The 22,754-nt window shown below is 40.0% G+C and overlaps 1 protein-coding gene across 1 annotated transcript in view; it reads left to right on the plus strand.

Annotated features, from left to right (window-relative positions):
* Positions 1 to 22,754, plus strand: part of CPA6 (carboxypeptidase A6) — a 384,439-nt gene that overhangs the window by 226,230 nt on the left and 135,455 nt on the right. The gene's annotated exons all lie outside the window — the stretch shown is intronic.

The following is a 22,754-nucleotide window of genomic DNA, read 5'->3' on the forward strand; positions in this document are numbered from 1 at the left end:
TTTTAGTAATTCACCTGCTGCTGCTCCTGTATATGAATTTTAATATATGATGCTGTCTTGTTTCTCTAATTCTTCACTTGTGGTTTGGTTGTGTTAACAGCTAAGGGGAAAAAGGATTTCATTATTATCTGCACGACCGTATCTGTTTAATCTGAAAGGATTTGAAAGAAAAGGAACTGAGAGGGATTTTTTTGTTTTTAAACTGTGTTTCTGTGTTGTGGATAAAGCATGTAGATGAAAGAGAGGGAAAAAAAGTCTTACGTGAAAGCAACGTTCTGCTTATTTTATTCAATGATCAGAAATGCCAACTCAAGCTCCCTGCTAAACCATTTCATCAGCTGCAGTCATGACAGGCTCTAATATAATCCCAGTGGTCTGCAGACTTACATAAAGATAATGTTCAAATATAGTCACTCTTCTCCAGTTTGTTTTTTAATGAAAGGCAAGCTTGTGGCTTGTTCAGTTGCGTGCCAAATATGGAATACAGGTCATTCTCAAGTAAGGCTCAAGGGGCGTTATACAAGTAGTTGATCATTTCTGTGTAGCCACAATTTGGAGCAAGTCTGAATAACTTCACTCATTCTAAAAAGAGAAAAGTTGTCCCAAATAAACCAGGGCCACACTCCTGAGAATATGTGCTTGCATAAATTTAAGGAGATTTATGTTAAAATAATTCCGCACTTGAACATGAACAGATATTTCACCAAAGATGATATACAGATGGCAAATAAGCACATGAAAAGAGATTCAACATCGTAAGCCACTAGGAAAATGTGAGTTAAAACCACAATGAGATACCCCTATACACCTATCAGAATGACTAAAATAAAAAATTGTGATAACACCAGATGCTGATAAGGATGCAGAGAAACTGGATCATTCATACGTTACTGACAGAAATGTAAAATGGTACAGCCTCTCTAGGAAATAGTTTGCCAGTTTCTTATAAAACTAAGCATGCAGTTACGTCACCCAGCAATTGCACTTTTGGCATTTATCCCAGAGAAATGAAAACTTAGGTTCACACAAAACCCTGTACATGAATGCCCATAACAGCTTTATTCGTAAGAGCCAAAGACTGGAAACAGCGTTCAGTAGGTGAATGAGTAAACAAATTGTGGTACATCCATACCATGCAATACTACACAGCAATAAAAAGGAACAGATTATTGATACGTAGAACTATTTGGATGAATTTCAAGGATATTATGCTGAGCAAAGAAAGCCAATCTCAGAAGGTCACACACTGTATGATTCCATTTATATAACATTATTGAAATAACAAAATAGTAGAGATGGAGAACAGATTAGTGGTTTCCAAGGGTCAGGGACGAGTGTGAGGGAGGGAGTGTGTAGCTATAAACGAGTGCAGCACAGATCCCTGTGGTGGTGGAATAGTTCTGTATCTTAATTGTGGTGATAGTTACACAAACCCACGCATGTGATAAAACTGCATAGAACTACACACACATACACAGTGAGCACCCGTAAAATTGGTGAAATAGAAATTTTTCGGGTTTGAATACTGTACTGTAACTATAGTTATGCAAGATGCTGCCATTGAGGAAAACTAGGCGAAGGGTACATAGGACCTCCCGGTACATTTTTTTTCACAATTTCCTGTTAGTCTGTAATTATTTCAATATAAAAAATTTTTTAATCATTCTACACCTTAATGTGTGATGAAGTCTGTTCCTTCTCGAGAGAGCCCCAGAATGGCATTTCTGGTCGCCTGTCCTTACACCATATACGGAATTTTCCTCTTGACTTGACTTACCTGTCCCTAACCAATAACACAATGCATAGATTGTGTTAGACACAAGTTGCTATGACTTTGTGTCATGAAGTAACTCAAAGATCTTAGTAAAATAGCATTAATAGAATGAAAGGAAGAGAGCTTATGGTGGAGCAAGGGGTAAAGTAGAGAATGGTAGAAGGAGCAGAAAGCTCATCATGGAAGGTGACAAGTGAGCAAGAAGAGAGGAGAGAAACCATTTAGCTCAAAATGTGTACTCCTGATTCTCCCTGAAATTTCCGTTCCTCCAGTGGTATTCCTTTGATATCCAAATGCAGTAACTGGAGCCCGGTAGACACCTGTAGAATATTCCTGAGAATTCCCAGGGAGGTGTACCTGCCTCTTGCCCCCTCTCCACCTAAACGGCCCTGACTTCTCCCTAATCATTTCTGGCCATTGCCACCACCTTTCCATGATGCTCCAACTCTCTTGGTTCTGTTTATTTTTGAGACTGTCAGAAAGCAATTGCAATTCAGAAAAGGAAACTTTAATTTGATCAAATATGTAAACTTTATCCCAAATCCATTGGGCTCACTCTACCCCAGGAATCCTTCACTATTTATTACCATCAATCTCTTCCCAGCAATAATAAACCACTGGACCCAATCTGCAACTGGACTGTCCCAAGAGTCTGTTCCACTTGCTTTTGGGAATACCCAGAAAAAGGAAGAGAAGGGAGCTATAGTTTTTTTTCCCCAGTGACTTCAAGGCTCTTATAAGACTTCGCCCAAACCATCATAAATATGACATGGTCTTGCACAGTGGTATTCTCTTTTCACAGACCCAAAGGTGAACAACCTCCCTATTACATGTTAACACTACTAAAATTGAGATTAAGGTTTTTTGTAATTTTCTTTAAAACTCTTGTTCTAGATCCGGGGTCCCAGATAGTCAATTAGGGTCTCTGGGAGCCTTTTAAAACCTTATCTGGGAACTTCCAATCTAAACTGGAACACCAAGCCGCCTCCTAAAGGGAGACCCTGAGCAACTGGAAGTAGTGCCCACCCCCTTCCCCATCCTCCAAGACCTTACACAGGTTCACATGCATAGACACACCCTATTAGGAATGTTGTGCAGTCCCTTTCCAAATCCCCAAGAATCTGAAGTCTTCAGGCAAATGAAGAGCATTTTCTCCTTACAGGAAGTTTAGTAATTCCTTTCTCAGTGATACTGCAAGCAGGATTACCTAGGCTTGGTAATCTTTCAAAGTCTCCTCTTACTTCTTTCTCTCTCCCTTCTTTTTGCTTCTTCCTTCTCTCTTTTACTCCTCAGAAAATTATCTAAATCCTTAGATAACCAAAAACTATATTTCTGCTTGTTTTCTCTGGCAACAAGTGTTATTGCTCTGCATGTTAAAAAGCTTCTCCTTCAATTTTCTTGTTATTCATAAAACTTTCTTAACATTATGCTCTGCTTTGTACCTACTCTGTCAGTTTTATTTGCTTTTTTAGAATTTTATTAGTCCCAATATCATTGTGTAACTCTTATTAGACACTTTGAAATTTAATATTAAAAATCTATTTTTGGTGGAAATACAGTACATTTTTCTTATAACTCATCGTACGGGTGTGATTTTAATCAAGTATCATCTCATAGGTATTCTTTCCTTTATTCTTTGGCTGTTATCTTTGTTATTAATAAGAAAAATAATACGTGCTGGTCTAGAACAAGAATCTGGTAAATTTTTTGTTAAAACATTCCCTGAATACCATATAGAATATATAATATAAAGATATAATCTGAACCTTTAAAATTCTGTTTTCCTTCCTTCCTTTTCAAACATGATCTAAGAGTTAAGGGACTAAGTATTATTAATTTGTAAAGTAATATATAGTTGCTAAAAATATTAATTATTAATGAAGAATTCCATTTTTAAAGACTGTATAAGACTATAATTGGTTAATTCTTAAAAGTGTAGAAAGTTAAAAATTTATATTATGCTTATATGAATTCTTTTTCAGTTTATGTGTGTGTGTGTGTGTATTTCAAAGTGCCTACCATGTGCAGTGAATGTGCTTAGAATGAATAGGATGTAGTTTCTGCAGAACTCGGCCATCAGTATTACCGGGGAACTTATTAAAATTGCAAATTCTCAGATCCCACCCTAGATCTTCTAAATCAGAATCTCTGGGAGTGAGGCCCGGAAATCTGTGCTTTGGCAAGTTCTTCAGGCTGATTCTGAGGTACACTAAAGTTTGAGAACCACTGGTTTACAAGACCCAAAGCCAAACACTCACCATGTGGTGTTGAAAGTGCTGTAGTAAATGTGTCTACAGAACACTGTGGGACAGGGAAGAAACAGCCAATAACTGTCTGGATAAATTAAAGAAGCCGTACAGAAGATGTGACATTGGAGTGAACGTAGGGGGCAAGTAGAGTTTTATTCTTTCAACAAATCTTTATTGAGCACATACTATACTAGTTACTGTGCCAGACTTAGAAAGTTTAATAAACAATAGTTCAATGAAAGTCATTGAGCAATAGCTCAGGGGCAGACCTACCAAGAAGCTATACTTTAAGTTCCCTCACTTGTCTGGAACCCTTCCAGCACCCCATTTCTATTTTTGTATTCATAATTGTGTACTCAGTTATTTAAAGTGGATCCCCAAAATTGTAAAAGCTTCACATCCCCACAAAACCTGGATCTACCTTACACTTGCTGTATGTCTGGCAGTGGCCGGGGATAGAAGGGAGTTAGTAAGGAAATCATGCCGGAACATGGAGGCATCAACAGAGAGTGTCTGTGTGACTGGAGTGTGGGTGATTAGTGGGAGGTGATGCTGAGAAGGCAGATTACGAGAGGCCTTGGATGCACCGCCAAGGAGTTTGAATCTTCCCCTCTACATGGTATATAACCATTAGAGATGGTCCAGTTGGACTCTGCATTTGGAAAAGATTAACTCTAGCAACTAGAAGGAAACAAATTGATGGAGGGAGAAACTAGAGTCTGGGACATCAGTCAGCAGTATAATGAAATACACAGGAAGGATATACTGAAGGTGTAGTTCAAGGCAATGCGATGAATTTAAGGGACGTTTCAGACACAATCTACCAATGGATCAGTTGGAAGACAAACCAGGAAGAGGCATAAAAAGTGACTTCAGATTTACAGTTTAGGTAGTTTAGATACATATAATGTGGATAATTAACCCCTTACTTGAACAGAAATATGGCAGGAACAGTGGGTTTCATGAAAAAAAAAAAATGAGCTCTATTTTGGATAACTTGAGTTTCTCTACATTATGCTTCTGTCATTCTGAAAAAAATACATATAATTTGATTTAACTACTTTTTGAAGAGCTCTAAATTAAAAAAAAAAAATCACTTATACATATACCAGAAATTTACAGTTATAGACTATCATTATTCTAAAAAAATTTTATTTTCTATAGTCATTAATTAAATCATTATTTCTTTCTAAAAAAATACAAAACAGAATTTAAGTACACAAACAGAAGTCTGTCTTGCTGGTAAAATACGAATCAGGCCACTTTTAGAATAATTTCACAGCATCTTTGCTGGCCAGAAAAATGATTCTAAAGTATCTGGAAACAGCTTCTAGGATGAAGAGGGTCAGAAGGAGAAATAACAGTAAGCTCTGCCTGGATCCTGGTGGAGTTTGGGGTTAATGGACAGAAGTTTAACGTTGCATATAAGAGAGGTTCATGACAGAAGCAGTGAATTATATCTGCAATCCACATCAAAGAACACTAAACAGATTTGGTGCCTCGATAAAAGCATACAAATTAGACATTTAGCAAAGTGTAAAGCAGCATGATGTCTTAAGAAAAAGGTCATGGAAATATCCCTAAAGGATTATTCACTGAGATTATTCAGAACGAGTAAACTCCTGGAGAATGAGGGACATCTGTTTTGGTGCATTAGCTCTGTAGTGCCGGTTAGACTTCGTGACTTATTCATTGCCATTTAACAGGAAAGCCGTTGCACCAGGGTGCCCGCTCCTAATTTAGGGCTACATGCCATGGCACTGTTATCCATAACAAAAAAAAAAGCAGTTGGTGCTCCAGAGTCACCATAAAATCCTCAGGCCAGCTTAACATCCACCCAAGAGTCCCTTTCTGCAAATTATGAATTTATATACCTGGGATTCTGACCATACATCCTGACTACATTTCTATTCTTAGATGAGAAATGTTTCCCACTTTTCCTGGATTTATCTCAAATCTGATTAAAGTTAATTCCCTTTTGGCTGTCTAAATGTTTTATGATTCTGCAAGCTAAAGGCCATTGTCATGGTTTGAATTATGTCCCCCAAAAATGTGTGTATCAATTTGGCTAGGCCATGATTCCTGGTACTGTGTGATTTTCCTGTATGTTGTAAAGCTGCCTCTATGATGTTAATGAGGGAGGATGGGTGGCAGTTTTGTTAGTAAGGCAGGACCGGATCTACAAGACTGGACTGTGTCCTGAGGCAATCTCTTGAGATATAAAAGAAGTGAGCAGTGAGACAGGGGGACCTCATACCATCAAGAAAGCAGTGCCGAGAGCAGAGCGTGTCCTTTGGATCGGGGTCCCCTGCGCAGAGAAGCTCCTAGTCCAGGGAAACACCGAAGAGAAGGCTGACAGAGAGGAAAAGCCTTCCCCTGGAGCTGATGCCCTGAAATTGGACTTTTAGCCTACTTTGATTGTGAGGAAATAAACTTCTCTTCATTAAAACCATCCACTTGTGGTATTTCTGTTATAGCAGTACTAGATGGCTAAGACAGCCAGTGTACATTTTCATACCATCACCATCTGCTCCATTGGCAGATGGTCAGAAAATTTTAAAAATAATGGTGGAGCAGAAAATTCTCATTATTATCAAGCATTATGCCACAAGAAACCCTCAGGCCCTTAATAGATACCTTACAACTTCAGGTTCCCCCAAAGACATCTGCTCCTTTCTTCCTTTGCTTGTTTTCGTCTAGAGTTCTTGGTCTATTTCTTGGGGCTTTGACTTTTGTCAAACAGTAACTGAACCGTCTATTCAGCTGACAGGCACACAATCTGAGGTTGAATTAATTAAAAGAAGAACTGTGTATCTGCCACTGTAAATAGTTATGTGATTCGTAAACCAAACCCTTGATGTGGTGCACAAACGCAATACTCGATGACTCCAAAGTTAAAATAAATAACTGTCCATTCTTAAGCATTCCTTTCCATGGACAAAAATAAAAGCATAAATAATTGGAAATAGCATGTAGATAAACAAAGATTTCTATTTTGTTTGAGAATGTAGGTTTTTTGCTAAAATGTAATATATGCATCCCAGAAAACCTTGTGTTCTATAAAATTACACACTAACGGGGCTTTTGAGAAAAAGTGGATTAATGAGACAACTACTCAAATCTATGCAACTTTATAAACCAAGTCCTAAAACCAACAACCAAAAAAACACATCCTGGGGAGGTGAAGCCAACATGGCACCCTAGACAGATGCACCATCGTCCCTCTACATCAAAGACCTGAAAAACTAAGTAAAACAGATACAAACATCAATCTTGGAACCTTAAGCATCAAATAAAGTGATAAAGAACTAGATCTAACACCAAATGGAAGAAAAAACTGAGAAAAAACAGAAAACAAGGAGAGATACGGAGTGGAGATCCCCTGCCAACTAACAGGGCATGGTGTCACCATATTGGAACACAGCAACAACCCAGGGAGTAGAGACAGGCAACTTTACAGAGCTCCCAACAGGAGACAGCACCTGGTAACCACAAAAACACGCTTTCCCATCACTCACCCTTCTGGTGAGTTGAAGCAAGGTCCTTCCCCATGCTGGCAGCCCCCACCGTCACAGTATGAGTCCCCCACCCCAAGCCCACTCCACCCCCTCCTGCTGCATGGCTTTTTTTTTTCCCTCTTTCTTCCTTTTCATTCTCCCTCCTGTCTAGCCCCATACACCACCTCCCCCACTCCCCGCTGGACCAGCCGCACCACCGTGGCTAGAGGCCCACCGGCCACTGCGGGCCCCAGGCCTGCCCCACCCCCACCCACTGGTAACCACCACGCTGCCATTTTTTATTTGGTTGGTTGTTTTTTTTTCCCTTTCACCCTCCCATGTAGCCCCGTATGCCACCTCCCCTCCCTTCCTACCAAAACCCCAATGTGCTACCGCCGCTAGAGAGCCACCAGCCCACCACTGTCTCCGGTCTGCCCAGCCCCCACCCCACAACTCCTACCACATCGCCATTTTTTTTCTACTTTTTCTTCTGTCCTTTCTTTCTCCCTCTCATCTAGCCCCATACATCACCTCCCTGCGCTTCCCACTGGCCCCCAGATCCACCCTGCCCCCACTTGCCAGGCCCCACCACACTGCCATTTCTTTTTAATGATTTTTTTCTTTCTTTTCAAGGAAACCTGGTGGTGTGGTAGTTAAGCACTCAGCTGCTAACCAAAAGTTTGGTGGTTCTAACCCACCAGACACTCCATAGGGAAAGATGTGGCAGTCTCCTTCCATAAACTTTACAGCCTTGGAAACCCTATGGGGCAGTTCTATTCTGTCCTACTGTCATACAGGGTCACTGTGAGTCAGAATCGACTCGATGGCAGTGGGTTTTTTGGTTTTCTTTCTTCCTCCCACCTAGCACTGAACATCACTTCCCCTCCCTTCCCACCAGCCTCTGGGCCCACCCCTTCCCCACTTTCCAGCACCCACTGCATCATCATTTTTTTAAATTCTTTTTCTCTCTTTCTTTACTTTCAACGTCCCACTTAACCCCATACACCATCTCCCCCACTCTTCCTGCCAGCCCCCACTGCACCACCATGGCTAGAGAGCCACCAGCACCACCACTGCCCCGGGTCTGCCTTGCCAGGTTCCGCCCACAACCATTGTATTTTCTTTCTGCCTCCCACCTAGCCCCATACATCACCTCCCCACCCCTACTCAGGGGCCCCCACCTCTCTTTCTTCCTTTTCTTCTCCCTCCCATCTAGCCCCATATGCCACCTCCCCGCCTTCCCACCAGCCCCCACCATGCCACTGGGACTAGAGAGCCACCAGGGTACTGGCCCGACACTGCCCCAGGTCTACCCTGCCCCCACCTGCAGCCTCCTGCCGCACCACCATTTTTTTTTTAGCCCCATATGTCACCTCCCCTCCCTTCCCACCAGCCCCCAGGTCGGCCCACCCCCACTCACAGGTCCTTACCACGCCATTTTTTTTCTTTTTTTCTCCATTTGTTTCCTTTCCCTTTTCTTTCTCCTTCTTATCTTGCCCCGTACACCACCTCCTCCCTTCCCACTGTCCTCTGCTACACTGCCGCAGCTAGAAAGCCACTGGCCCACTGCTCCACGCTATCCCCACCCACAGGCTCCCGCTGTGCCATTTTTTTCCTTCTTTTCTTTCTCCCACCTTGTCCCATAACCCACCTCCCCTCCCTTCCCACTGGCCTACGGGTCTGCCCCACCCTCACTTGCCAGCCCCTACTGCAACACCATTTTTTTCCTTTTTTGTTTTTTCCCACCCACCTAACCCCATACGCCAACTCACTCCCTTCCCGCCAGCCCTTGCCGTTCTGCCGCAGATAAGCACCACTGGCACATCGACCTACCACTGACCCGTCTCCACCCCACCCCTAACCACAGGCCCCCACCATACAGCCATTTATTTTTTTCTTTTTTCTTTTCTTTCCCTCTCACCTAGCCCTGTACACAACTTCCCCCACTTCCTGCCAGCCCCCGGGTCTGCCCCGCCCTGACCCGCTGGCTATAGCCATACTGACAACTTTTGTTTTTTCTTTCTCTCTCTTTTCTTTCTCCCTCCTACCTCCCCCTGCTTCCTGTCAGCCCCTGCCATGCTTCTGTGGCTGAAGCATCTCCAGCGCTCAGGCCTGCCACCACACCAGGCTTGCACTGCCCCTCCCCTCCCACCAGTCGACCAGCTGCTGAACAGGGAGAAGTGAGACCACACCACTCGCCATCCATCTGGCGAGGGGCTGTGAACATTCCCACAGAGCTCAACCTACATCAGGAGGCAGACAGTGCCCGCCCAATCTCTCAGCCACTTCACGAGTGAAGCGGCCTCACCCTGCCTGCTGCTGCCTTGCCCACATGGACAAGGTGGTAAGAGCTATCCCACCCAGAGATGAGTAAGCAACAAAGCATGCCCAACCTGCCCACCCTGACATATCAAAACCAAAAAAAAAGCAGGACAAAACAAATGAACATACACTCAATAAACAGGGAAAATAATATCTTGATATGTAGAAGCCAACAGACAATATCAAAACATACAAAAAGGCAGAACAAAGTGGCTCCAGCAAGTGGCCAAAATAAAGAATCATATTACCTTCCAGTAGAAGAAAAGGCAGCAGAACTACCTGATACAGAACTCAAAAGACTGATATTTAGGGCTCTCCAAGAGATTAGGAAAGGGATCAAGGAAAATGCAGACAAAACCAAGGAAAAAATAGTCAAAACCAACAAAAACATAGTCAAAATCAAGGAAAACACAGACAAAGCAATAGGAGAATTCAGGAAAATAATACAATAACAATATGTCAAAATAAATAATTAAAAATAATACAAAAACAGCAACTAGAAATCCAAAAGATAACAAAATTTCAGAGATGGACAACTCAATAGAAGGTTTTAGGAGCAATTTTGAAACCATGGAAGACAAAATTAGTGAGACTGAAGACAAATCCATAAATGTTATTTTGAGGAAAAATCAGAGAAAAGACTGAAGAAAAACTAACAACTATGTAGGACACAATCAAGAGAAAAAAATATGCATGATCAGAGTTCCAGAATGGGGAGAAAATATAAAACACAGAGAAGACTGTTGAAGATTTGCTGGCAAAAAACTTCCCAAATACCATGAAAGACAAAAAACTGACTATTAAAGAAGCTCAATGAACCCTAAATAGGATAGAACCCAAAAGAAAGACACCAACACATAATAATATTTGCCAAACCCAAAGACAAAGAATCCTGAGAGCTGCTTGAGAAAAACGAAAAGTCACATATAAAGAATAAACCCCATGTTAGGCCACAAAGCAACCCTCAGTAAAATCCAAAACACTGAAATAATACAAAGCAGTCTCTCTGATCACAATGCCATAAATGTAGAAATCAATAACAGGAAGAGCAAGGGAAAAAATTAAATGCACGGAAACTATGTAACACCTTGCTTAAAAATAACTGAATAATAGAAGAAATCAAAGATGGAATAAAAAAAAATTCCTAGAATCAAATGAAAATGAAAACATATCATACCACTACCTTTGGAACACAGCAAAGGCAGTGCTCAGAGGTCAATATATAGCAATAAAGGCACACAACAAAGAAGAAAGGGCCAAAATCAAACCATTAGCCCTACACCTAAGACAAACAGAAAGAGAACAGCAAAAGAAGCTCACAGCCACCCGAAGAAAGGAAATACTAAAGATTAGAGGAGAGACAAATAAAATAGAGAACAGAAAAACAATACAAAGAATCAACGAGATCAAAAATTGGTTCTTTGAGAAGATCAACAAAATTGACAAACCACTGGCCAAACTGGCAAGAGAAAAGCAGAAGAGGAAGCAAATAAGCTAAATCAGAAATGGATGGGGGAAACAACAACAGACCCAACTGAAATAAAAAGGATCATAAAAGAATACAGTACAGTGAAAAATTGTACTCCAACAAATTTGAAAACCTAGAGAAAACAGACAAATTTCTAGAAACACACTACCTATCTAAACTAACACACACTGAGGTAGAAAAACTGAACAACCTATAATAAGAAATTGAAGAGTTACAAAAAAACTCCCAACAAAAAAAGGCCTGTCCTGGACAGCTTCACTAGAGCATTCTACCAAATATTCAGAGAAGATCTCACACCAGTACTATTTCAGAGCATAAAAAAAGAAGGAATACTCTCGAATTCATTCTATGAAGCCAGCATAAACCTGATACCAAAGCCAGGCAAAGACACCACGAAAAAGAAAAATAGAGACAAATATCTCTCATGAATATAGATGCAAAAACTCCCAACAAAATTCTAGACAATAGAATTTAGCATCATATAAAAAAAAAAAATAATATACCATGACCAAGTGGGATTCATACCAGGTATGCAAGGATGGTTCAGCATTAGAAAATTAATCAATGTAATCCACCACATAAATAGAACAAAAGAACAGAATCACAGTATCATCTCTCTCAATTGATGCAGAAAAGGCATTTGATAAAGTCCAACATCCATTCCTGATAAAAACTCTCAATAAAATAGGAATAGAAAGGAAATACGTCAATGTAATAAAGGCATCTATACAAAACCAGCAGCCAACATCATTCTCAATGGAGAGAGGCTGAAAGCATTCCCCCTGAGAACAGGAACAAGACAAGGATGCCCTTTATCACCACTCCTATTTAACATTGTGCTATAAGTCCTAGCTAGAGCAATAAGGGAAGAAAAATAAAGGGCATCCAAATTGGAAAGGAAGAAGTAAAACTGTCCTTATTCACAGAAGATACGATACTATACATAGAAAACCCCAAAGCTGCACAAGGAAACTATGGGAACTAATAGAAAGATAAAGCAGAGTACCAGGATACAGGATAAACACACAAAAATCAGTAGGATTCCTATACACCAACAAAGAGAACTTCAAAAAGGAAATCAGGAAAACAATACCATTTATAATAGCCCCTAAAAAGATAAAATAGTTAGGAAGAGATCTAACCAGGGACATAAAATACAATACAAAACCATAATTAACGATGTATAGATAACTGGGAGTTCCTAAAAATTTAACACTCATGCTCATCAAAAGACTTCACCAAAAGAGTAGGAAGACAGCTTACAGACTGGGAAAAAAACTTCTGGCAGTAGCATATCCGACAAGGGTCCAATCTCTAAAATCTATAAAATACTTCAACACCTCAACAACAAAAAGACAAATAATCCAATTAAAAAATGGGCAAAAGATATGAACAGACACTTCACCAAAGAAGACATTCAGGCAGCTAACAGACACACGAGGAAATGCCCGTGATCATTAGCCCTTAGAGAAATGCAGATCAAAACCACAATGAGATACCATCTCACCCTGACATTACTGGCCTAATCAAAAAAACAGAAAACAGCAAATGTTGGAAGGTTATGAGGAGATTGGAACTCTTATGCATTGCTGGTGGAAATGTAAAATGGTAGAACCATTATGGAAAATGATATGGTGCTTCCTTAAAAAGTTAGAAATAGAAATACTATATGATCCAGCAATCCCACTCTAGGACTATATCCTAGAGAAATAAGAGCCATCACATGAATAGATATATGCACACCCATGTTCACTGCAGTATTATTCACAGTAGCAAAAAGATGGAAACAACCTAAGTGCCCAGCAACAGATGAATGAATAAACAAATAATGGTACATACAAACAATGGAATACTAAGTGGCAATAAAGAACAAAGATGAATCTGCAAAACATCTCACAACATGGATGAATCTGGAAGGCATTATGCTGAGTGAAATAAGTCAATCACAAAAGGACAAATATTGTATGAGACTACTATCATAAAAACCCAAGAAAAATTTTTCACACAGAAAAAAGCAGTCTTTGATGGTTGTGAGGGAGAGGAGGGATGGGGAGGGGAAATCACTAGCTAGATAGTAGACAAGTGTTAACTCTGGTGAAGGGAAAGACAACACACAATATAGGGGAAGTCAGCACAATTTGACCAAGGCAAAGTCATAGAAGCTTCCTAGACACATCCAAACACCTTAAGGGACCAGGTTCCTGGGGCTGAGGGCTGGGGACCGTGGTCTCTGGGGACATCTAGGTCATTTGGCACAACAGTTCATAAAGAAAATGTTCTACATCCTATTTTGGTGAGTAGCATCTGGGGTCTTAAAAGCTAGCAAAGTGGGCATCTAAGATACATCTATTGGTCCCATCCGGTCCAGAGCAACAAGAATCAAGAAAACCAAAGACACAAGGAAAATATTAGTCCAAAGGACTAATGGACCACATTAACCACAGTCTCCACCAGCCTGAGCCCAGAAGTAGATGGTGTCCAGCTACCACCACAGACTGCTCTAACAGATCACAGTAGAGGGTCCCAGACAGAGTGGGAGAAAAATATAGAACAAAATTCAAATTCAAAAAAAAAAAAGACGAGACTTACTGGTCAGACAGAGATTGCAGGAACCCCTAAGACTATGGCCCCTACACCCCCTGCTAACACAGAACTAAAACACTCCCAAAGTCCACCTTCCAGCCAAAGATAAGACAGGGGCCTATAAAGCAAACAATAACACATGTGAGGAATGTGCTGCTTAGTTCAATCAAGTATACGAGACCAAATGGGCAACATCTGCCCCAAAGCAAAGACGAGATGGCAGGAAGGGACAGGAAAACTGGACGAATGGACACGGAGAACCCGGGGTGGAAAGGGGAACGGGGAGGGTGCTGACACATTGCAGGGTTGCTAGCAATGTTGCAAAACAATTTGTGTATAAATTTTTGAATGAGAAAAAAAAAAAACAAAAAAAAAATCACATCATAATAATATACTAAATACAACAACAAAAACAGTAGCAAACCCATGTGTTTCAGAGGTAGAACTGTGGTCCATAGGGTTTTCAATGGCTGTGATCTGTTGAAGCAGATTACCAGGCCTTTCTTTCGAGCAACCTCTGGATGAGTTTGAACCATCAACCTTTCGGTTCGTAACTGAGCACATAACCATTTGCGCCACTCAAGGACTCCGTAATAATATACTAGCACAGTTTAAAAGGCGTGTTAAATTCCTAATATGTAGATAAAACCAAAACCTAACCCACTGTTATTGAGTCTATTCCAATTCATAGTGACCCTAGAGGACAGAGTAGAACTGCCCCACAGGGTTTCTATCATGGATTGAATTGTTTCCCACAAAAATATGTGTCAACTTGGCTAGGCCATGATTCCCAGTATTGTGTGATTGCCCACCATTTTGTCATCTGATGTGCTTTTGGTATGTGTTGTAAATCCTACCTCTATGATGTTAATGAGGCAGGATTAGAGGTGGTTATGCTAATGAGGCAGGACTCAATCTAAAAGATTAGGCTGTGTCTTAAGTGCATCTCTTTTGCGATATAAAAGAGAAGTGAGCAGAGAGACATGGGGATCTCATACAACCAAGAAAATAGAGCTGAGCGGGCGTCCTTTGGACCCAGGGTCCTTGCAATAGAAGCTCCTCCACCAGGGAAGATTGATGGCAAGGATCTTCCCCTAGAGCCGACAGAGAAAGCCTTCGCCTGGAGCTGTCACCCTGAATTCGGACTTCTAGCCTCCTAGACTGTGAGAGAGTAAATTTCTCTTTGTTAAAGCCATCCACTTGTGGTAATTTCTGTTATAGTAGCCCTAGATAACTAAGACAGTTTCTAAGGCTGTAATCGTTACGGAAACAGACTGCCACATCTTTCTCCCACAGAGTGATTGGTAGGTTCGAACTGCTGACCTTTTGGTTAGCAGCCGAGAGCTTAACCACTGTGCCACCAGAGTGCCTTAATAAATAACTACTGCAGTAAATATAGGTATTTATTACAGTAAATAGCAGTAGCTTGATGGAAAAGGATGACAGAAGAGGCTGCTGCACTTGTAGGACCAAGGACAAGGAAAACCAAGCCAAGGGTACTTCCAAGACAGAGAAGTGGCCAAGCTGAGCCAAGAGTAAAGTATGGGATGAATGGGGATCATGAACAATCCTATATTCTGTCTCTTGCTGTGTTCCACTGCATTCATGTACTTGTTCAGCTGCTGCTACTTGGAGGTGTAAAAGTCTAATGTGCTGAGAAAATCACATAGGCACCAGTCACGTCTAAGCTCCTTTGAATACAGAAATGCACGTTTTCCATGCATTCGAACATTTTTTGAAAATGTATATAATGCATGTATTATATATTATAATGTATCATGTGTACAGTGACTCAGGACAAACTGGGAATCTACCTGGTTCCTGTCCCTGCCTCAGCACCTCTCTAAATCCTTCTCTACAGCCAAATAAATTTTTGCTCTAAAGCTGGTGCAAGTTTTAACCTTTTTCAAAACGTCTCTGAAATTGAGGACCTGGTAACGTGTTACTAAGGGCCTTCTTGATGTACAAAGTAAGTAGAGAAAATTTCAATGTCTTCCAAATTATAGTTGAATCTGGCGTTAATTTGTTAGTAATGACTACTTGGGATGAACAGTCAATGGAGAGGATTTCATTAAGTGTAGTTGTCAGACCAACTACTTCAGAATGGCCTGTTATAAATACAGATTCTTTTGGATCCAACCCAAGACCTTTGAAATCAGTATGTCTGGCAGTTGTTTTTGTTAGGTGCTGTCAAGTCGGTTCCGACTCATAGCAACCCTATGCACCACAGAACAAAACATGCCCGGTCCTGTGCCTTGCTCAATCGTTGTTATGGCTTGAGCCCATTGTTGGAGCCACTGTGTCAATCCATCTTGCTGAGGGTCTTCCTCTTTTTCACTGACGCTCTACTTTACCAAGCATGATGTCCTTCTCCAGAGACCAATCCTCCCTGACAACACGTCCGAAGTATGTAAGTCATATTCTCGCCATCCTTCCTTCTAAGGAGCATTCTGGTTGTACTTCTTCCAAGACAGATTTGTTCATTCTTTTGGCAGTCCACGGTATATTCAATATTCTTCGCAAACACCACAATTCAAAGGCATCAATTCTTCTTCCATCTTCCTTATTCATTGTCCAGCTTTCGCATACATATGAGGCGACTGAAAACACCATGGCTTGGGTCAGGCGCACCTTAGTCTTCAAGGTGACATCTTTGCTTTTCAGCACTTTAAAGAGTCTTTTGCAACAGATTTGCCCAGTGCAATGCGTCTTTTGATTTCCTGACTGCTGCTTCAATGGGTGTTGATTGTGGATCCAAGTAGAATGAAACCCTTGACAACTTCAGTCTTTTCTCAGTTTATCATGATGTTGCTTATTGGTCCAGTTGTGAGGATTTTTGTTTTCTTTATGTTGAGGTGTAATCCACACTGAAGGCTGTGGTCTTTGATCTTCATCAGTAAGTGCTTCAAGTACTCTTCACTTTCAGCAAGCAAGGTTGTGTCATCTGCATATCGCAGGTTGTTAATGATTTTTCCTCCAATCCTGATGCCGTTTTCTTCTTCATATAGTCTAGCTTCTCGGATTATTTGCTCAGCATACAGATTGAATAGGTATCATGAAAGGATACAACCCTGACGCACACCCTTCCTGACTTTAAACCACGCAGTATCCCCTTGTTCTGTCCAAACAACTGCCTCTTGACCTGTGTACAGGTTCCTCATGAGCACAATTAAGTGTTCTGGAATTCCCATTCTTCACAATGTTATCCATAATTTTTTATGATCCACACAGTCGAATGCGTTTGCATAGTCAATAAAACACAGGTAAACATCTTTCTGGTATTCTCTGCTTTCAGCCAAGATCCATCTGACATCAGCAATGATATCCCTGGTTCCACATCCTCTTCTGAATCTGGACTGAATTTCTGGAAGTTCCCTGTTGACGTACTACTGCAGCTTCTTTTGAATGATCTTCAGCAAAATTTTACTTGAGTGTTATATAAATGATATTGTACGATAATTTCCACATTCGGTTGGAACACCTTTCTTTGGAATAGGCGTAAATATGGATCTCTTCCAGTCAGTTGGCCAGGTAGCTATCTTCCAAATTTCTTAGCATAGAAATTTGTCTGGCAGTAGGTCCCAGGAATTTTCATTTTGTCAAAATACGCAGAGTCTGAGCTCTCTAAAGTGATATAATTATTTCTTGCAAAATAATATAGATGGACATAGTAATGGTTGTTGAACAATATATTTTTTAAAGCGTGTACTATTCAGTATCTGCTACATCCTCAAAACAGGTTCAGGGGTGGGGGGAGCATTCCAAGAATAACAGTTGCTGTGGAGTTGACCCTGACTCATGGTGACCCATGTATGTCGGAGTAGAACTGCGCTCTGTAAGGTTTTTAATAGCTGATTTTCTCAGAAGTAGACTGCCAGACCTTTCTTCCAAGTTACCTGTAGATGGACTTGAACCTCCAATCTTTCAATTAGTAGCCAAGCACGTTAATCATTTGCACCACCCAGGGACTTCATTCCAAAAATAGGCTTAGGCAATTGTGCTACCAGGTACTGCTAGGAGATATTAATCCTGAGACATTAAACCTCAATATGTATCTATTCTTTGGGCAGGCACTCAGGAAAGTACAGGTTATTTGCATCTTGTGATCAGATCAGCACATCCCAGAATCTCTACAACAGTTGAGAGGGGCCAGGAGCCAGGCTGTGTATATACATTAAGCCTATACACACCTGCATAGCCTGAGCAGTTTGATAAATGTTGAAACATTTCCCTACGTTTTGATTATCCAGCCACAATCTCTTCCTGGGCTCTGCCATCAACAGCTAAAAGCCTAGAACAGCAGGGGCTTCCAGGACCCTATTCCAGGCCACGGCCAGCATGTGCTGTGATTGAGCAGTGCCTATGACATACGAGCTGTGGACTATTTTTTAATATCATCTCCAAAAGATCCCTGAAGAACACCCAGGTACAAGCTCGCTGAGCCTGGAGGGACCTCCACTCTGTGCATACGATGCCGTTGGCAGCTCTGTGTTCCCAGGGGAACTCTTCAGAAATCTAGAAAGCTTTTGCCTCCGTCTGAAAGCATGATCTGTTGTTGTCGGATTCAGGCAGTCATTCTGCCCGGAGAAGCTTCCAAATCCTTTCCCATTCAAGAACCATCTTATCTTGTCTGTTGGCATCTTTTTATCAATCATATTGTCCTGTTACACATGTCCCACTCAGGAGGAGACTTACTTTACTGGGAAAATACCTTGATGAACTTCCTTAGATAGAATAACATACTCTACTTTTCTTCTAAAATTTGTAAATACTTCTTTTCACATTTAGGTCTTTAATCTACCTGAAATTTATTGTATATGTATTGTGAGGTAGAGATCAATTTTTTTTCCATGCGGATATCAAGCTGTACCATCACTAATTATTTGATATTTCATCTTCTACATATATGTGGGGATCTGTTTCTGGGCTCTCTGTTCTGTCCCATTGGTACTATCCATGTGCCAATTCTAGACTATCTTAATTACAATAGCTTTGGCAAAAATGGCCTCATACTATGCCTACTACATGATCTCACTTAATATTTTTGTAAACACATTTCGAAGTCAGTATATACACATTTGAAATGACGTGTATGTGTGTGTTTACATTGATGTTATATTCCTAAATGATGCTAAACCTGAACTCTAGTAGTTTTGTATAGATTCTCTTGGTTTCCCTATGTGGACAGTGGTTTGGTAATGACAGTTTTGTTTCTTCCCTTCCGATCCTTAAACTTTATTTTTTCTATATTCTTTTGCTTTAGTGAGGACTTCCAGTGTGAGAGTCTACGGAATTGGTATTGTGGCACATTTGTGTCTGACTTTAAAGGGAAAGCTTCTAACATTCTACCATTCAGTACAATGTTTGCTAAGATTGTTAATAAAACCAAAACCAAACCCGTTGCTTTTGAGTTGATTCTGACTCATAGCAACCCTATAGGACAGAGTAGAACTGCCCCATATGGTTTCCAAGGAGAGCCTGGTGGATCTGAACTACCTACCAAGGTCTTAACCACCGAGCCAGGATTTTTGATAGATACTTGTTAATAGGTTAAAGGAATATGCCTCCTCATTACTAGTTTCTAGTAATTATTTTTGAGTATATTTATATGATCATATGGTCTCTTCTCTTTAATCTGTCACTCTTAATATGATGAAATACATTAAAATTTTTCTAATGTTAAACTATCACTGCATTCAGTCATGATTTTTTTTAATATTAAGTCATGATTTTTTTTAATACTTTGCTATATTTAGTTTGCTAGTATTCATAAGTAATATTGGTTTACCATTTTTTTCCTCATGCTATCCTTACCTGGTTTTTAATAGCCAAGATTATACTAGCCTTATGAAATGATTTTAGGGGCATCTCTTCTTTCTCAAAACTCTGGAAGACTTATAATAAGATTGGAGTACCTGTACGTTGCATATCTGTTAGACAAACCCCATACTGGTTTGTCTTATCTGGGGTGTTAGGGGGTCAGAAGAGTATAAATTTTTAACTTCAGCAACTAACAACAATTCAATTTTGTTAATTGATAAGAAACCTATTCAGGTTTTATGATTTCTTCAGCCAATTTTGTAAATTATATTTTGGTAAATTATGTTTTTCTATTTCATACAAGTTTTCTAATGCATTAGCTGAAGGTCATTTATAATATTCTCTTTTTTAAAATTTGATTCTTCTGAGTTTACATCATTTTCTTGTTGCTAATACTGGTAATTTGAATCTTTATTCTTTGATTTTCAATCAGATTTACTATTTTTCTATTTTAAATGTCTTTCAAAAACCAATTTTTGGTTTTGTTGATCCTTGCTATTATTTTCTTTTCTATCTTATCAGTTTATCCTCTCGCCTTTATTATGTCTTGCCTTCTACTTTTTTGAAGGTTACTCTCTTGTTGCTGGCATTTTTGTTGTTCCCCTAATTCTTGAGTTAGACGTATAACTCATTGATTTTCCATCTTTATTCCTTACCAACATAAGCATTTAAGGCCATAAATTTCTCTCCTTGAAATGTTGTATTTAATTTTGACTTGGTTCTAATTTCATTACAATGTCGTCTTTAACCCATGAGTTCAAAGTCTGTTCTTTAATATCTCAATATAGATAGTTTTCATCATTGATTTCTAAATTTAATTATACCGTAATCAGAGAACATTTGCTTTGATGATTAGATTTGTTTTGTGTTGGGTGAGCTTCTGTTAAATTTCTGTGTATGCTTGGGAAGGAAGTCTGTTTCATTTTTCAGTTACTGAGGTAATTGGGGATTTATAACTTAGAATCGTTGTCATTTTGTCCATTTTTGCCCTATATATTTTTATGCTTTTGTATTGGATTTATTTAGATACACAGTATTTATATCTTCCTGGTGAGCTGATCATTTTATCAGTATACAGTATGTATCTGTGTATACGCAGACATACATACACAACGCACGCACACACACACTCCACATACACTATATGTATCTATATATATGAGTGAGTGTATATACACATAGGGGCATATATCCTGACATATTATCCGTAATAATGGTTTTGCTCTAAAGAAAAGAATTTGTTTGCTATTAATACAGCTACACCAGCTTTTTTTCCTTTAGTATTTGCATAGTTTATCTTTTTCCGTTATTTTACTTTCAACCTTTCTATTTTAGGTGTCTCTTGTAACTAGCGATCACTAGGATATTTTTATTATTCAAAATACGTTCTCTTTTAACTGGAGAGTAATCCATTTCTTTTTTGATACTATTTTCTTCTTGATGCTTTTTTCTTTATTTTCTGCCTTCTATTGGCTCCAGTACATTTCCTATTTTCCTCTACTTTGAAAATTTTTGAATGTTTGAAAATTGAAACATTCTATTTCTACTTTTAATTGATTAGTCTAAAATTTAATATGCATATTTGACTTAGAAAGTCTAAAAGCATCCCCATTCCCTACTCTTTCTAAATTACAAAATGCCTTAAAATACTTTACCTCCAACTGCTTCCCTCCCATCTTGCATATTATTTCAACCATGATTCTCTACCTCCCCATTGCCATTGTCATTATCACTGTTTCTTGCAGGAAGTGTTTTATAGATTTAGCCACATGTTTACCAATATCTTTCCTCCTCATTCCATGTTCCATCTCAATTCTTTCCTCCGGGTTCAGTTATTTTCTTCTGGATTCAGTTATTTTCCTTCTAAAGTATATATAGGAGCCCTGGTGGTACAATGGTGAAAGCATTTGACTCCTAACTGAAAGGTCTGCGAAACCACTAATGGCTCTGCCAGAGACATGTGGCAATCTGCTTCTGTAAGGATTTACAGCCTTGGAAACCCTATGGGGTCACTATGAGTCAGAATTCACTGGAGAGCAGTGGGTTTGGTTTTTGGTTTAAGGTATTAGTTATCTATTGCTGCAAAAGCCCAGAATTTAGCAGCTTAAACAACTCCCTTTATTATCTCACAGTTTCTCTGGGTCAGGAATCTGGGCACGGCTTAGCTGAGTCCTCTGTCTCAGGCTACACTCAAGGAGTCAGCCAGGGCTGCAGTCATTTTAAGATGTGACAGGGTTAGATCTACCTCCAAGCTCACGCCAGTGGTTGCTGGCAGGATTCAAGTCCCTACAGACTGTTGGACTGAGGGCCTTAGTTCCTCACTGGCTGTTGATCAGCACCCTCAGTCCCTCGCCATGTGGGCCTTTCCATTGGGCAAGTTACAACATAGCAGCTTGCTTCATCAGAGCAAACAAGCTGAGAGAAAGTGAGCAAGATGTAAGTCACAGACTTCTGTACTCTAATCTCAGAAGTGATATCCCATTTTTTTTAACTGTTAATTTAATTTTTATTTTTATTTTGAAATAATTATAGGTTAGCAGGACATTACAAAATAGCATAGTTGCAAAGATAGTACAGAGGAGCTTAGTGTACCCTTCCCCCAGTTTACCCCAATGGTTCCAGCTGACATAACTATACCAGTTGCCATTGAGTCAACTCCTACTCATGGAAACTCATGGAAACCCCATGTGTTGCACAGTAACAATGCACCCCCCATAGGGCTTTCAAGGTTATGACTTTTCAGAAGCAGATCACCAGGCCTCTCTTCTGAGGTGCCTCAGGATGGGTTTGAACTGCCAAACTTTTTGGTTAATAGTCAAACACTTAACCTTTTGCACCTCCCAAACCAAAAAAAAAAAAAACCTGTTGCCTTCAAGTCAATTCCAACTTATAGCAACCCTATAGAACAGAGTAGAACTGCCTCATAGAGTTTCCAAGAAGTGGCTGGTGGATTTGAACTGCCAATCTTTAGGTCAGCAGCCGAGCTCTTAACCACTGTGCCACCACGGCTCCTCACACTT

Source organism: Trichechus manatus, unplaced genomic scaffold (genome assembly GCF_000243295.1).
Source record: "Trichechus manatus latirostris isolate Lorelei unplaced genomic scaffold, TriManLat1.0 scaffold00018, whole genome shotgun sequence".
Lineage (NCBI taxonomy): Eukaryota > Metazoa > Chordata > Mammalia > Sirenia > Trichechidae > Trichechus > Trichechus manatus.